Source organism: Etheostoma spectabile, chromosome 1 (genome assembly GCF_008692095.1).
Source record: "Etheostoma spectabile isolate EspeVRDwgs_2016 chromosome 1, UIUC_Espe_1.0, whole genome shotgun sequence".
NCBI classification, from domain to species: Eukaryota; Metazoa; Chordata; class Actinopteri; order Perciformes; family Percidae; genus Etheostoma; species Etheostoma spectabile.
In genome coordinates, this window is record NC_045733.1 from 29,617,731 (window position 1) to 29,636,339 (window position 18,609).

Below are 18,609 nucleotides of genomic sequence, written 5' to 3' on the forward strand. Positions count from 1 at the left end.
AGACGAAGTGGGAGAAGCAGAAGTGTGTAAAAAAAGTGTTTTGGAAAAAACAACAACTTCCAGCTGTACAGAGGACCGGAAGTGTAGACTGCTTTTAGAGGATAACACAAATGCAAAAAAAAAAAAAACAGTCCTTGAACAGTCGGATTTAGCCTTTGCCTCATCTTTTCCTTTCAATCCAACTTAAATCATTATTATTTTCTTCCTTCTAAAAGTCAAAAACTCAGTGGCACTTCACCTCTTTTCTCTGTATCAAAAACCTTCCAGCACTAAGCATCTCTACCATTATATCCAGCCTTGTTGTCATTAATGGTATTACTTATTCATCTAAGCTTCAGCTGCGCCAGCACTTAGGTTGGTGACCTTTCACACTAAACTCTGCAGAGAATAATGGCCAAGACAGTAAGGAACACTTTCAGCTGAAATCTATGTTTAGGGACAAAAAAAAAAGTCACTGTGGAAAAAAAGGTGCAGCAAATGCAGGGCTGCCGCACCTCAAGCCACAGAAGCTGGGGCCACAGGGCTTCCTCTGCTTATCAAATATGTATCGCCTCATAGCGCGAGACACAGCATGTGACGGAAAACAAGATGGAGCCCTGCTGGGTCCAGGATCTGCCCGTGTACACACACGCACACGAACACACACACCAGGACAAACACAGCAAAGGAAAAACAAACAGATGGGAAGATTCAGATGTCAGAGACATACACGTGCCCTCTTTGTAACCATGACCACAGTGTTGATAATGATGGAAACGCACTGCTGCTTGCTGAAAGAGCAGCCTGGAGTTTTTAGCATCTTCTCTGTTGAATGAGCAGGTAGCCTGAGGTCGGGTTCAGTGGGAGAGCAGGGGACCGTCTCCTGACAGATCGCCTTTACTCCCCGGCTGGTTGCTGAGCCATCTTGGGCACGCTTCCAGGGGAATGTGATTGCATTTTATAGCCTCGAGCAGCCTCCTCATGTCATGTATCCGCCCTCATGTCTCAGACATCTGGTTAGCTCTGGGCTCTTCTAGTCTCCCCTGTGCTCCCTGCTGTGCTGGATCGTTTGATTAAGCCTGCATCGCTCGTAATCATACCCATAGCTCCTTCCTTCCCCTCATACCTGCAGATCTGCTCCCTAACTGCCTCAAAGTCCCATGACAACAGCATTTTGAGTCTTGCTTCTCTACTTTGACACATTATTTAGTTTAAACAGGATGTTTCAGCGAGACATAACGCAACTGAAAACAGAAATAAGGAACAACCATTTTAGTAATGCTCTTAAGAGCTAACCTCTATGACTTTGCATCATGATACTCATTTGAGTTGTTGTGCTTTTACATTCTTAATAAAAATCAAATCAACATAGTTTGTAAACAAAGGGAAACAAAGATTTCAGAGGTAAATACAATTTGTGTTTTTCAAATATGTATTTTCATTGAAAATACTAAGAATATATTATTTAGGGCCGGGTAATGAATCAGTCTCTCCTTGCAGCTTATTTTCCAAGATATTTCCTAGGTCCTTTGTTTGATTTCCACTTTTACAAATATACTTTGGTTTGAAACAAAATGTTCATAAATTGCCCACTGGTAGAATTACTATTATTTTAACACAACATGCACAAATTGATGACATGTCGCCAAACAACATAGGCTGAACTCTGCTATTCATTTGCACTCAGTTGCCTCTGAGCAGCATGGAACCTATTTATTACCACTTGCTCACCTGCCCCATCACTAAGCTATTCATTATCTGCGTGACTAACCTGCACAGCCATTAGCTGCAATGCTACTCATTTCTTGTAAGTTAGCGAAGGTATGCTGTTAATGGGCAACGTGCCATTAATTCTGCAGGTACAAAGGAAAACGTGACCCTGTTTCAGAGAGCTGAGGTGAGCCGGTGCACCGCCAAAACAAGGCTTCCGTGTGTCTAACGGGCCTCATAGGGAAAAGAGACTTACACTGTGTTTACACAGTGGCATCTCTGAGCTGGTATTAATAATAGAGCCACTTAGCATTCAGATGCACTGGTCTCAGCCACGCCGTTTGTTTCACAGGTCATTAAATTTATGCCGCAGCCCTAATGTTCATTACAGCAGCAAACTGGCCAGGGGTCTGTAACACTCGCTCACTGTCTTTAATCCCCCACTGTATTCTAACACTGGCTTTCTTTTCATTCCTTGCTCATTCTCTCTCTCACATCTCAGTCCATTTGCTTGACAACAATCATTTCCTGGTTTAATTAAAAGGATTGCACCAGTGTTTCCATTTTTTTTGTGTTTTTTCTCTCTTGTCCTGTACTGGCTAATTTATTCAACCACCTCACACAGGCAAAAAGCATAATTTCAAACAAATGCCGGGACAAATACTGTAGCGTGGAAGAAGTGTTTGTGTTTTAGAAAATCTACACCATTCACGAGTGCAGTTCCTCCACCAGTGAAAACTAGAACTGCTGCACAAAGCTACTGCTGTGAGGCCAGTTTGGCCTGTTTCACTTTTGTAGGTGATGCTGGCAAGAGCTGATCCCTGCTCGGGCTTAACGACTGGCAATTCCACTTTAACTGTGAACAAACCAAAGTCACCGTGCTGCAAGCTAACAGAGGCTGGAGGTCAAAATGATAGACAAAAGGCACACACACACAATGTGAAAACTCATTAGGGGTTTTACAAGGACTTTACAAAAATGATGAGACCGGAAAACAGCAGGGATTTATATAAGCTTACAGGGAAACGTAAAGAAAAGAGTTTATGATACTGGCAGATTCCTTTCTTTTTCCCTTTTTGGTCATTATTTTCTTAAAAATCATTAACCTTTTCTGTCTTGTCACATCTATACTCCACTCTTCTATTTGAGCACCTACTCTTTGCTTCTCATCAGGTGCTTCAGCTAAAAAACATCAATCTAAACAATCATCCACCTCAAAGACATGAACCATCGGGCAAAAGCAGCAAAACACAGCCGTTCTGACTGGGGAGGCAGATTTAATGCGCCGACAAGGTGGGGGGCACGTTTAACACGTCCGCACACACACTGTAAATCAACACTGCGTAAATTCCCGTTGCAGCCACAAACAGCAGCCTGGTCCCACAGGCTCACACCGCCCACCAGTCCTTTTATTATTTCTTAATGCGACTGATTATTCTCTTTAAAAAAAAAACACTGCCACACAGTCCTGCAGGAGAAAACACAAACACTTTAAGGAGCTAACAAACACTCTGTTTAATCTAATTAATCCTCTTGGAAATGTACCGCATTATGAAGGCCCACTGTACAGCCACTGGAGGGAACAAACAGCAGTTGAGGCATTCCTTATAGGAAGAAGTTGTGTTGGTTGGATACTGACTGTTCTTGTCCTCTCCACTGCATAGACTCACATCAAGAATAAAATATATGAACATTAAAGTTAAAGCTCCCATTTAAAGCTCCCATACAATACAATTATGTTAAGAAAACACAGAGGGACAAGAATTATTATTTACAGGGTTTGCATATTTGTCATCCTTTCGAATGTTCACAGAACAAAAATATGAAAGGATTGTATTACCTAATAATGTAAAGCAGGCAACATTCTGTTGATCATATGTGCCAAAACCACAACCACACGTGTTGTGAGGCCTGCAAAGCTGACTAAACCTTTGGCAATATCGCAGACCAAACCTGATCCGAAGCCTGAAGCTAACGTCCCTAATCTGCAGAGGAATACTGGATACAGTCTAAAATGCATTCAGTGCAACACAACAATAAAGACATTGTTTACTCTACTGCTGCAGGAATCGTCCCATCCATCATAATCAAGTGTGAAGCATCTGCATCTGAAGACAACAGCTGTAGCTTTACATATTATACTAGCCTAGTTAGCCATTCATCATACACACAGAAGAAAAGTCTTCAAACCTCAGATCCACTGACAAAAATAAACCCTAAACAAGATTTAACGACAAACCAATAAGCAACTTTCAACATGAGCGTGATGAGGATCAACTAATGTTAGCATCAGAGCTGCAAAGGTTAATCGATTCATCGATTAGTTGTCAACTTTTAAATTAATCGCAAACTATTTTGATAATCGATTAGTCGGTTTGAGTAACAAAAGTAAAAATGCTGTGATTCCAGCTGGTAATGTGAACACTTTCTAGTTTCTTATCTCCTCTTAAAGTAAACTGAATTTCTTTGAGTTGCGGACAAAGCAAGACATTTGAGGACGTCATCTTGGACTTTGGGAAACACTGATCCACATTTTTCACCATTTTCTGACAATTTATAGACCAAGCAACTAATCTATTAATTGAGAAAATATTCAACAGAGTAATCAACTATGAAAATAATTGTTAGTTGCTTTTAAAAAGCGTATGAAGCTTCTTGCTAGCATTTATTATCGATGTCCCACGGCAAAAAGATGATTATATATATATATATATATATATATATATATATATATTTTGGGGGAATTTTAATCCTTTATTTATATAGAACAGCTGAAGACATGAAAGGGGAGAGAGGGGGGAATAACATGCAGCAAAGGGCCGTTGAAGGGGGATACCAACTGAGCTATCTGGGCGCCCTGTAGTAGCTATATTTTTAACTATATATTTTTAAATAGAAAAAAGTGTTTTTTTTTTGTTGCGTTTTTCTCAGTTAACCTTTTTTTGTTTCTTTGACAAGTTCCAGGACTCACACAGAATTAGAGTAGAATCAGAACCGGGATTGATATTGATTGAACTTTAAAATATACTCTCTTTGGGAACTAGATGATCTCACCCTCTGTTTGTGTGTGTGTGTGTGTGTGTGTGTGTGTGTGTGTGTGTGTGTGTGTGTGTGTGTGTGTCTGTCGGCCCTTAGCCTGGCCCGGGCCTAAATTTGAGCATTTGCAGTGGAGGATCAGAGGCTCTGCAGAGCGTTGAGTCGTGTGGCTCTCTAATTAAAGCTGACGCTGCCACTGAAGCCCGCCAGCCCCTGGGTCAAAGGTCACCACACAGCCACTGACACAAGCAGGTAGCCAGCCACTGGGAAACGGGCTCAAAGGCAAGCAACCGCCACCACCAGCCTCCCATCCTCAACCTGCCCTCCTCCCCCACCAGTTTCGGCTTCTCCTTTTCTTCTTCCAATTCCCTCCACCTCTTCCTCTCTAAGAAAAAATCCCCCGCCTCCACACATTTATCCACTTAAATGACATGGGAGAGAAAGAATAGAGACGGAATAGAAAAGAAGGAAGCGGAGAAAGAGAAAAGGCTTTTCAGCAGAACATCTAAAAGAAACTCGCACTTCAGCGCTCTTTCAGCGCAATGAAAGAGCAGAGACTTTGCTCTGAAGGTGCAAGGGCATCATCAGAGGGCCTAACATGTCACTGGAAAAATAAATACTTTAGGTGGAGAAGTGAACTTCCTGTCACTACCTCTCATATGAATGATCCTATCCGATGATCAGAACAAAGGTGTGCTGTTGACCTTTGCATGTCCATTCCTTTAAAGCTAAGTGGAACTGGACCATGGTAGTGTTTTCTTGGAGATATGGTCATAAAAAAAAGATATTCAACGACACTTATGTTGAGGTAGAGGGAGCAAGTGTGCTGAAAAAAGCCATTCATCATGCTTAAAAAACAACCAACTGTCAACCACAGTGTAAACGGGTCCTTTGCTGTATTTGGTCAAGTACAAGTGAACCAGTGCTTGTAAACTGAAGTCACGTGGACTCAGAGGTCTCTTGTTTACAGGTCAAAGCTGTAGCAGATCAGACATTCCACGTTGCAAAGGAGGCGAGTCAACGGTATAGTCACTGCAGCTTCATTTACAGCGTTTCAAGCCTTTATTTTGTGCTACTTGGCTTTCTGAAAGCACAAGGAACTGCTGGCTGTCAGATGTCACCATCCACCTCCTCCTGCTGCTGCTGCCCAGAAACACTCATGCTTTGAAGTTGTTTACGGGGGTTGATTGGGTTTACGTGCTCACTCCTAACAACCTGCTGCTCAGGTTTCATTTATATCGACACACACAAATAGAAACTAACAAACTGAATACATAATTACCATGTATTGTATCAGATGTGACACTTATGTTAATTAGAAACACAGATAAATATAGAAAATACACTTAAATGTGGGTAGTAGAAATGAGTGAAAATGATAAACCTGGAATGTCAGGTTAATGGTTGTTAAGTCTGGGTATAATTTGAGAAAATTATATTAATGCCTTACTCTGCAAAACCTTTGTTTTTTACAAAAACAAAGTTCTTGAATTCAACATATTGTGTAAACACAAGATCTTTGCCGAATAAAATACAGTCAAAAAAAGATTTTGATTCAAATTCAAAGACATTTAATGGCAACTTTCAGTACTTGCAGCTTTAAATACTTCATAGTACAGCTGGGCAATATGTCAATAATATATTGATATTGTGATATGAGACTATGGGTGGGAATCCCCAGACAACACCCGATACGAAATCATTACAATACCATGCCATACAATACAATATCATTGCAATTTTAGACATGTTGCAAAATTCTGCGATAAATTGCAATTTATTACCTTTCATCTAACTTTTAATTTTTCTATATGAGACTAGATATTGTCTTACATTTTGGATATCATAATATGTCATACTTGTTTTCTTTTCCTGGTTTTAAAGGCTGCATTACAGTAAAGTGATGTCATTTTCTGTCATTTTGTACTAACTGTTCTATTATTTGCTTTTTCCTACTTAGTCATTATATCCACATTACTGATTTTATTTATCAAAAATATTTTGTGAAAGCACCAGTGGTCAAGACTACAATATTGTTGTGGTATCAATATCAAGGTATTTGGTCAAAAACCTTTGATTTTCTCCATATCGGCCAGCCCTACTTCAGAGTATGGAGTTACAATACACAGCCCTGTTAGTCAGTTTTCTGTGAAAGATCAGGAAAAAGACTTGGATGCTGATAATGTGAAAATGTTAAAGCAAGAAACACGTCAACACTTCTTTGTTCACACTGGAACAAAATTAACTGAAGGCGAGATGCTTTTTCTTTTAGCCTGGTGTTAAGTGTCTGGCTGCCACAGATGGACATTTCTCACACCTATGAAGAAAATCAACAGCTTCCAGATAAAAGATGGAAACCATATTAGGTAAAAAGAGTCAGGAGACTTACATTTATTGCAGCTAGTTCTGCACATTTACTTCACAACATTCAGACAAAGAGTAGAGGAGATTATTAGGTAAAAAAAACATCCAGGTGCATTGTGTGTTTTTTTTCATGCACATTTTATATCCATTAGTTTCCAAATGTTTGGTCACACAAGCAGAAGAGAGACAGCGTATCTGAATATCACATATCTGTCTCTCTGTGTCCCCATCAAAGGGACGAAGCCGTCGCCATCTCAGATAGAGTCAGTCGAGCTCTCACACTCTCACACTCTCTCAAACACACACACACACACACACACACACACACACACACACACACACACACACACACACACACACACACACACACACACACACACACACACACACACACACACACACACAGCAATGATTACCTTCCAGCCGGGGGCTCTGTGTGTATTGTAACCCACAGTCTGTCCACACCGTCAGGGACGAACACCGATCTGACCTCAGAGCAGTGCCAACAGTCTGCTACACAACTAGAGATCAGAAACAGACCAGCTGCTAAAACACAGCTGTCTCTTTCCATTATTCACAGTGTGCTCAATTTTACATCACACTAAAGGTGGGAAAACCTCACCTCGAGACTGTGCTACTGACATAAACAGATTAAAGACAAAAAATGATTCATGATGTTGTGATAATAATGAGAGACAGGCAGAGCAGGAGGTATAACCACCCATTGACTTCTGTCTATTAATTTCTTTACTTTATAATATTACGCTTTGGCTGCATTGCGCATGAAACGTATGTTGTCCAGCTGCGGAGAGGATGTGCAGCGGAACGCATCTTTTAACTGGCTACGCCTGCAGTTCTACGCGCGAGGTAGAATTGTGTAAGTCACGGGTGAGACAGTGAGCTTTTGCTTTGGGATTGACGTTTCTTCAGTTTTTGGAGCATGCACGGCGCTGTGAAACGCCAGTCTATCGTCAGCTATTACCAAAGGACATAAGTGTGTTAGGAAACAACAAAATGAAAGTAGAAACTCTAAAAAAAGAAGCCTACCAATATGCTCATTACACATCATTAAGTAATTTCCTGTACATCGGTAGTTTAATGTTAAAGAAATATAGACACTTTATGATCCATTTCTGCACACACCTCACGTAAAAAATACAAAAAGAAGACTGTCCTTTCTTCCGCTTGTAGAGGATCTCTGCAGGTGCATACGCACCACTTAGGCACTGATCTCACGCCCGGTGTAGCCAGTTTCATTGATTAAAGTGGAAGCGTAGTGTTGGAGCATCCGTTCTGAATATATTACACGTGCAATGTAGCCGGCCCATAAAGCTTCAATAAAAAAGGCAAATTGCTACAAACAAACATATCTTGCACCCTTACACCTTTCCCTTGAAAACAAGATGATACATCTCAAGGGGTTTATCCTAATAACAAACTAATTCTGAACAATCCAAATTAACAATCAATACAATCCAAAATCCTGAAGGCTGGAGACAATTGCAAATCAACTACTAAATAACTAATCTTGCTTTTATTGGATCCACCCCAACACAATTCTCAAAGAGCCTTTATATGCACTGTGGAAAAAAAGTGTGAAAAAGAAGAAGAAATAAAGCTTTTAGTTTTTACATGCTGAAAGATGTTTTTCTTGTGTAGGAATATGTTTTGGACTTGATATTAGACTAAAGGACAAGGTCTTGTCAGTATCACGATAACATCACCGTGACTTAACAAAAACTTAATTTGGACTGCAATCAAAGAAAAAACGTGATGTTTCAAAAACCAAAACTTGTCAAGACTTGTTGACTAAATGACCTTTTTTGCCGTGAATCTTGTGTTGTGGCCTGGATCCAGAGAAGGATTTTGGCTGTGTCAGCCCTTATCCAGGCTTGACAGTGTTTGATGGAGCTGCTGGCCATCGTGTGGCAGACCTCTGGCTGCCCGGCCAGTGACTGATGCACACAAGGCCACGGAGGAGAGCTTTATTAAACGACGGCGAAGACCCATCACTCTCTCACTGACATATTGGGGGCTCACCTTGGGGTGGGGGTGGTGCACCAGGAGGAGTCAGGGAGACGTGAAACATTTAGACCGTCTACACAGCTCTGCAATGGCATAGGGTGTTGGTATGGGTTTCCAGTATGTTGCACTTTAGAATTTTATTTCATATTTTTGTTGCATAACGTGCATTGTGCATATGTATGGTGTGTGTGTGTGTGTGTGTGTGTGTGTGTGTGTGTGTGTGTGCTCGCGCAGGGTAAATCATTTAGCAGGAAACGCAGTGAGCCAGCATACTGCAGAGAGTGAGGGTGCGATGACAAATCAATCACTTAACCCTCTGATTCACTCCTTTGATACACACTGGGAAACTTTATACACACACACACACCTGCAGACACCCCCACAATCTTCATCACCAGCTGCAGGAGGCTCCATACAGTCTAAACCTCCCCGCATCTGTAACCTGATGACAACCTGCAGCTGCACCAATGGGTGCAAAGAGCGGGGCTAGCAACACACACACACACACACACACACACACACACACACACACACACACACACACACACGGAATGTCTGCCACAATCCAGCCCTGGTAACAGATGCTTGACAATTTCTATTTTACGCTCCATTAAGTAAAGGTGACATTTTAACATCAATAAATCATTATCTCATTAATTCAGAAACATTAATGTAATACATGTGACACATCTGTGGACTGAAAACATTATTTCCCCAAAACATTTTTTGGGAAACATTTGTTATTTGTTTATTATGAAATTTTCCTTAAGAACTGAAGGCGGTAAACCTTTAAGATGTACTCCTCCATAAAGGATAAGACAATATCTACATAACTCCTATTCAATCATGTGAAATCTGCCAGATTGCTTTAAAACCTAAAACAGACAGAGGATGTTTTTCTAGTGAGGTGCATTCATATCAGCAGGTTTAACAGTGTACATTTAAAGACAACATTGATTTAAAACACTATTTGTTAGTGTCACTGTTTTGTTTGTTGTAGATTTGTGTTGGTCCCATTTGGGGCTGCAACTACTGATTTTTTATATATCAATTTGTCTGAAAACTTTGCAAAAAAACTGCTATAATCTCCCACAGCCCCAGTTAATGTATTGTGATTACCGTTTATGTTGCTGACCATCAGCCCAAAACTCAAAATATGTTAGGTTATTTTTGCTTTAGCAATGACGAATAGTTGGTTATCAAAATATTTGAAGATTAATTTTGTCAATCGACTTAATGACTTTCAGTCAATTTATATTTCAGTCACATTTTCTGTTTGGCAAAAACAACTGCAATACTCTTTAAGACCGACTGACATTCATAGAAAACCGACGTGTTTACATTGTTTACATTGAGAGAGCATTACAACTTAACACAGGACAGATATTATGCAGGTAGTAGCACTCTCAGGTAGATCATCCAAAACTTTTTTAGTTAAAAGAAATATCACCGCAGTGTTCATGGAAAAAAAAAGCCATTTCTCAGTGGGTGGCAAATGCGTAATTAAAAAAAAAATTTTTTTTAATTCACTACATGTTTTGACCATAATGTGACATTTTGAAGATGCAAAAGGTTTTAACAAATTCTCTGCAGAGTGAAAAAGACGAGTGCCAAGACTCTCACCCCCATCACCATGAAGCCCTTGACTTCTTGGTGATGGACATTTATCAGGGCCCATTGCCTCATTGGAGGCAACGCTGCCATGTGTTCACACTCAGAGAGAAAACAGTGTGTGTCACTGTGTGTGTGTGTGTGTGTGTGTGTGTGTGTGTGTGTGTGTGTGGGCAGACTGCCAACACAATCTGACAGTGGCAGGCGCCGGCAAAGAGGTGAGTTAGGGGTGATTAAAGCTAAAAGCAGCCAACACAAAATGTCAAAACGACACAGACAAATGAAGACCCAACACAGTAGAAATGCTTGTATTTGCTTTCCCTCGTGTGCTATAGAGTCTTAAATAGAAACATATTATCCTATATAAAAAGAATCTTAAAGTGCTCATATTATGCTTTTTGGCGTTTTCCCCTTGATTTTTGTGTTAAATATCTTTTTTGTGCATGTTATAGGATTAAAAAGTGAAAAAGCCAAAAGTCCACCCCAAAGGGACTTACCATCTCCAACAGAAAACACTGTTCACAAACTGCTAAAGTGTCACTTTGAGGTCGTATTTTGCACCCGGCGGAGCAAAGTCCAACAGAAGTGTCTTTGCTATTATAAGACTGTCCAGCGCCCACAACGTTAAAATAGCAAATGCACCTGCGCCCATCTTTGCACCCATGGGCGTCCTGGTCTTACAAGGAGGTGTGCTCAGGTGAATTCTTGACGTATTGCTATCTTGAGAAGCAGAACGTGATCGCACCATTGACCAACAGAAACTGGCTCTAAATTTTAAAAAGCAGCACAACAACACATTAGTAAAATGTGCCTAGGTTTTTGCACAGCGCACACACACTATGCTTGTTACTCACACACTCACACACACACACACACACACACACACACACACACACACACACACGTTAATAATGATGAATAATGATCGCGTAGCTGCTAGCGTGGCACGCCCTCATACTCTGTTTCTGAATGGCTAGTAGTCCTAACCTAGCTACAGCACATGTGCGACTCCCAACAAAGATGTGATAGAAGTGAGATGGTGTTTTTTTTAATCAAACAATTTAAACCTATTCTGGTACAACCTCTAAATACAATAAGATGCTGTAAATGAGTCTAATATGAGAACTTTAATGTTTTGAATCCCACATACATTTAAGAATAATTGTTGGACACACCATGCAGGAAGATATTACTTAATACTTTTGTGGTGGCACAGGTACAGCAAATTACTTCTTTTTTCCCTAAGATTATATTTTGTGCATTTCTGGCCTTTATTTTGACAGGACAGCTGAATGCATGCAGCAAAAGGCCGCGGGTCGGAGTCGAACCTCTATATATGAGTAAACCTCTATATATAGGTGCCCGCTCTACCAACTGATTTAGCTGGGCACCCTAAAACATGTTTATATGGACAAGCATATCTATTTAAGATCATTCAGCTACATAAATGTTTCATTAGTAACCCTGTTTTTCTTTGGAACAAATAGCAAGCTTATACATTTAGGTTGTTCAGTAAACCTAGACACAAAACCAAGGGCAATGACTAACCTTTTAATGTCCTTATTAAAAATGTGGTAAATACTGTATCCTGTTAATAGAGATACTGCTGTACTTAATATTATGTTGAGGTATAAATCTGGATGGCTTTGGGCTTTACAAATCACATTAACAACACAAAATATTAAAAATGTTTTTTTAGACCTGCACACATCCTAAACTTATAAGTAGACCTGTGATTTTCATACAAACTGCAAACAGAAGTAATGTTAAAATTAGAGTTCCCTGTTTTAATTGAAGTCTGAATCAGTTTTGTGAATATTTGTTATGTCTAATATGTAGACAGGGGTGTCCATATACTTTTAGCCACTAAGTGTAAATAGAGAGACAAATAGAGGATTTGGAAGGAGGGTAAAAGGGGTCCAGAGGACAACAAACCTCACAGAACCTCAAAGATCTCAGCCCTCCTCAAAATGAAAACAACATGCTGATATTCAACCACCACCACTGAGCATCACTCCCTCTCTCTCACGCTATCCCCCCTCTTTCGTCGTCTAACACACGGCTGACCTTTACAGTGAGAAATGAATACATGAATAAAACTAAAATCGGTAAATGACAAATCTGCATTCGGCCCTCGAGGTTTCCCCCGAGGTGAGTTTCAGAGTCAAATGAGGGCAGTTGGATTTACACACACACACACACACACACACACACACACACACACACACACACACACACACACACACACACACACACACACACACACACACACACACACACACACACACACACACACACACACACACACACACACACACACACACACACACACACACACACACACACTTCTGTAAAGAAAGACTAGAAATAGAAAGAAAAATGATTGGAAATTAGAAGCTAGGAGCAAGGTACTGTATTGTGTCAATGGGATAGGAGTGGAGAGAAGAAATGAAGAGGAGAAGAAAGAAATACGACAGGAGAGGAAGCGTGAAGAATGGGTGAGAGGAAAGATGCTCCCCAGTGGACGAGGCAGAGGAGAGGAGGTTTCTGCTGGGAGGATCAGGGAGGAGGCAGCAGCAACAGTTTGACCTTCGACCAGGGAGTGAAGTTGCGGTCAAGTCCAGAATCACAAAACAGGTTAATCCCTACAGACGTCTCTCTTCCCTGCTCGTACTTCTCTGTTCTGAATCAGTCAGCAAAGCTTATCAGTGTCTTATCAGCGTCGGCAAAGCCAGCAGGATTCCTCACCTATCTGTGAGCGGCCTGACCGGCCACTCCTTCTATTGCTGACGTCTGAGGTGAGTGTGTGTGTGTGTGAGAGAGACTATTTGATGATTATGGTTATAATATATTTTACAGGTTCATGATTTTGTCAATGAAATAATCATCACTATTGTTCATCACCGACTCCTAGAGCTCAAAATGATGAATTATTTAGAGCTGCATATTTAGTCGGACTAAGTGTTCGAAAATCAAAAAAGGATTCAGTTTAGAATGATAGGAAACAAATAAAAGCAATAAATGGTCACATTGGAGAAACTGGATAAGGCAAACGATTTGGAATATGTGGGAAGGATAATCGATTATTCTGCATTAGTGTGTATTATGTTTAAAGACCTGGCCACACACACAAGTGTTTCAGAAACTGTGATCAGAAATAATTTGATATTTTTAGCTGATAAATGACTCAAACAAAGTTTACAAATTGATTACTCTTAGGGGTGTAATAATCTGACGACTCAGCACAGAGGTGAAGGGTTCAGAGTGTTTAAACTAAAGCTGAGCGACTGAAAAGGCGCTCACCTTTTTACCATTTACTAAAGGGCAAAAAACAGGAATTCATATTCTGCATTGCAGCAGTAAATTAAAGAAAGAAGATTAATAGGAAGACAAAAAAAAACATTAAATAGGTTTAAAATTCAGAGAAAAGGTGTTGCCGGGAGGAGATAGAGTTAACGATGTGAATAAAATCCAAAAATGTCTCAGGCTCTGAGAGACCTTTAGCTCCTCTTAAACGCTAGATTGACATGGTGCAGAAGCCTGTTCATCTTTCCAGTGTGTGTGTGTGTATGTGTGTATGTGTGTATGTGTGTGTGTGTGTGTGTGTGTGTGTGTAGGAGTGTGTGAGAAGAGGAGGTTTAGGTATTGGTCTGTTAAGCATCTGTCATTAAACAGTGTGTGTTGTGTGTCTTTCATGGTACACTGCTTTCACTCCAAGCAGGAGTGAAAGGGTCAGAAGAGAGTTTTACTCAAATTGTATAGAACATCATAAAAGGTGTTAAAATGTGTTATAAAGCGATTTGTTCAATAAAGAAAGAGCAAAAATGAGAAAGTCAGCATTATGAAAATAATATTTAGCAGCAAGTAGCCCAAGAAAAATGTAATCATCCTTGTTTCCTAATAAATCATCTGACCGACTTAATCTGATAATAAAATCTCAATGATATTTTCCTAGTACTTTATTTAGTCAAGACCTATAGGTTCATGTTTCAGTAGTAGAATTCTGAATATTTCAAATATTTGAGTGACAGCAGACTACAGTGTTCAAACGTGGAAGAAATTGAATTGCATTTCCTTGCAGCTTTTTATAACTCATATCAAATTTCACCATAAAAGCAATTTGTTGCAAATAACAGGACAGTTTTGTTTTGGGAGGAAATGAAAAGAGTAACCAAACTCCATAGACAAAAAGAGTAGTTTTACCTCACAGAACATGGGAGTTGCTGCTCAACGGCTGCCTCGATCGGTTAGTTTGTGTTATTGTGGGACTTTGGGGTTTTAAAAAGTGTTAAGAACATACAAAACTAACACACTAGCCAATCAAGGCAGCGTCCGCCTGCTTCTCCAAACTGGGGCTGTGCCGACCGCCATCTACTGTAAATACACTACTCATGAAGAAGTACCTTATACTACCACACTTCAAAAAATTTGACCTGTCCCTTTGACATAATAAAAATCAAGTCATTTAAGGAATCCAAATTCTTATCACCATCCTTAAGCCTTCTGATTTAAATAAATCTCATCTTTGATTCGTTTTTTCCCCCCCCATTGCAATAAACCCACAGCCAGAGGAGCCCTCAGATTCACAACATCTGGGAAAAATTTTCCCTCAAGACTGAAGATTTCTATAGATACTTTAACTGGTTTTGCAGATACTCCAGTGAGATTAATTAACTGAGGCAACATGTTGGGCAAATATTTATGCAGCAAAAAGCTATGTGTTGAAAAAAAGAATCTTGGCCTTGTTCCAATCAACCTGGATCTCTGAAGAGTGGAGTTTAGAACCGGCTTAAACTATTGGCGTTAGAAAGTGCAGATTTTTACTGTTATGAGAAAGCTGATTCGTTGCATGTGTTGCTTAAGGCCTAATGCGAGGACAGCATACATGGATGTGTCCAAAACACACTGTACCAAATATACTGTTGCACAGTGGCATATCCAAATCTTTTCACTGTAAGTGGCCATATGTTGAACTGACAACCTGCTGCAGATAATTATGAAATGGATTATGTTTGAAAAGCACTGCAGCAGAATGTCATTTTTATCCATAAGACCTTTGAAAACAGACATTTAAATGATGGATTGATGAAAAAATGGTGGGAGCAGTGATGGAAAGAAGGGTGTAATGTTGCTAATCAGTCACTCAGAGCAGAAGGTTTCCTTCCATCTTGTGCAGATGAAAACCTGTAGGGTTATTGTGTGTAAACTGCTGTTTCTTCACGATGTCAGGATCAACATCAAAATACTTCTCCTCACATACAAAGCACTAAACAACCTTGCCCCTCCATACCTCTCCGACCTCCTCACCCGCCACTCTCCCCTCGCCTCCTCAGGTCCACCGATGCTAACACATTCAAGACCATCAGTACTAACCTCCGGACTTGGGGAGACAGAGCCTTCTCAGCTGCTGCACCCATGCTCTGGAACGCCCTCCCCGACCACATCAAACAGTCAAGCACCCTACCATCTTTCAAATAGGCCCTCAAAACTCCTGCTAGCAGACTTTCCCAGCATCCCTCATTTTCATTGCCCACCTCTCCTGCTTTGCCTATGCCTGTCCATGCACCTGTGTTTTCCTTTTCTTTTACCTTGTCTGTTTCTTTTGTCTGTATGGAACCAAACCTGTAAAGCATCTCTGAGTGTCTGAAAGTGTCTACATTATTATTATTATTATTATCATTATTATTATGTCAAATAGGAAACTTCACAGTCCTGCTTGCTCTTGTGTTAGAAATTAGACTAATTGATCCAGCATTTAAAATTACTTACTTACTTACTACATTATTTATTTAGGTTGAAATGAGGAGTTGTAAAGAGAATAAACTATTGTGTTTTTTTTTTTTTTTCATTGTGCTGGTGATAATCCAGATATTGTATTTTGTGTTGTGGTGGTTGGACATATTGTACACTGATATGCCTTTTCATTCAAAGTAGGAACATTCTGCTTTTTCACATGCAGAGTACATTCGATTAAAAAAAAGTAAAAAAGAAACAAGAAAACATCCTTTCAATGGCATTGTTGACATTTTTCAGTTTGAGTTGGAAAGGGGGTGCAACATACCATGTTCCAAAATGCTTTAAAATGTGTGACATTTGAGAAAAAAAATAGGTTTGGTTGGAATTCTCCGGAACACACAGTCACATCCTAAACTCCCAAATGTTCTATGAAAAAGGCAATAGCTCTTTGTCATGAAACAGATGAACATGGTTAGATGAACTGGTCAGCGAGTTGAAAACCTAACATATTTAAAAAGGTGGAACACCCAAACAAGTACACCGCTCCTGTCAGTGCTGTTTTAACATTATCATGCAACAGATTTACTGTCCCTCATGCCTTTCTCTTTATACATCTATGGCATTTCTCCTGTCCTGTACACAAGCACCAACAGAATAGTGTTGTATTTGTTTCCCATGAACACCGTATTTTCCTTAAACGCGCACACACAGAACGGACAGCTAACGGATGGAGAAATTAGCTAAATTAGACAAAAAGTGTAGTGGAATAGAATCACAGAATCGTGTTTTTTAATAATCAGCAGCAGAGCAGGCCACTGCAGTGTTTATCAGGTGGTAGTTACACGCTACATTTCCTGAGTGATGCTGTCGCGCCCTGGCCTGCAGGAGCAGACCACTGAGGGCTTGGGGGAGCTCGGCCACCCAGGCGGCTGGCTGGTGACCTGTTGATAAAGTGAGGGGTCACTGCGGGGCTAAGTGAGACCTCACACTGGACAAGCAGGCCAGACCTCGGGCCACGACGGCATATGGGTGTGAAGGAGGTGAGGAAGCTGCGGAGGGGTGGGGGTGAGAGGGTGGCCGAGCTGTCCATTCTGCCTCTCACGAGACCCCCCAGCTGTCACAACAGACACTTACCAGCTCTCACACTAAACACCCACCAGGGAGAGGGGGGCAGCATCCTTCCTCTTCCAAACAGAAGGATTGAAAAGAGGAAGGATGCAGTGGAAAAAAAAGAGGGTAATCTTTTCTTCCTGCTACTGTGATGTCTGAGGAATGCTGGGATCTGCCCCCAACACTGTCCCTCTGCCACTTCTGAAGCCAGGCTGCAAACCTGCTAATTATAGCCACTAAAAGGATGAAGGTGTGACCCAACTAGTTATTTTAAGTCTGGAGCAAATTTGTGAGAACCACTGCACAAAGAGAGAGAGCGAGAGCGAGCGAGAGCGAGAGAGAGAGAGAGAGAGACTCAACAAAACACACAGCTCCAGGACTCTCCCTCTCTCTCTCTGGCAAGCCCAGGTCAGACTGCAATATTGTTCAAATACTGTAATGACAGCAGTGTGGACATTCTTTCCACTGGACCATCTAGCAGAGATGAATAGAGCAAAGAGACGGCATTGAGTCCAAGTAGTAGTCCAAGTATAAAAGGATCATTAGAAACACACTACTGTATTTCAGAAATGAATATGTTAATTTTGGCTTCACTGATGTAATGAGTTGATCATATCATACCATTTGTAATTATTGATCTTGGTCAGAATAAGTGAGCAATTTTCATTTTAGTGTTAAAAGAATATTTTTGTTTTAAAAACCAAAAACATAGAAATTGTAATTTTAATTTATGGATACAAGTAACTGTTCCAGTCCTACTCACTAGAATACAACTACCATAGTGATGATGCTTTAACCACAGATGGCTGGATGTACTGTACTCCTGGTGTCATGTTAAGCTGTTGCTTTATGTGAGTTTATGTGGTATATTTTAGAATACGTTTTATATATCTATTACTCCCTCCAGGAATTGGAGATGTCGCGATTGCAACAATTCACGCAAATTCAACCAATCACTGTGAATTCAGTGTAACTCACAATTTTTATCAATCACCGCAACTTTACTGCACATTTGACTAATAACGGGAGTTTCCCACG

At 40.4% G+C, this 18,609-nt stretch overlaps 1 protein-coding gene across 3 annotated transcripts in view; it reads right to left on the reverse strand.

Moving 5' to 3' along the window:
• mpped2a (metallophosphoesterase domain containing 2a) overlaps positions 1-18,609 on the reverse strand; it is a 59,040-nt gene that overhangs the window by 13,707 nt on the left and 26,724 nt on the right. The gene's annotated exons all lie outside the window — the stretch shown is intronic.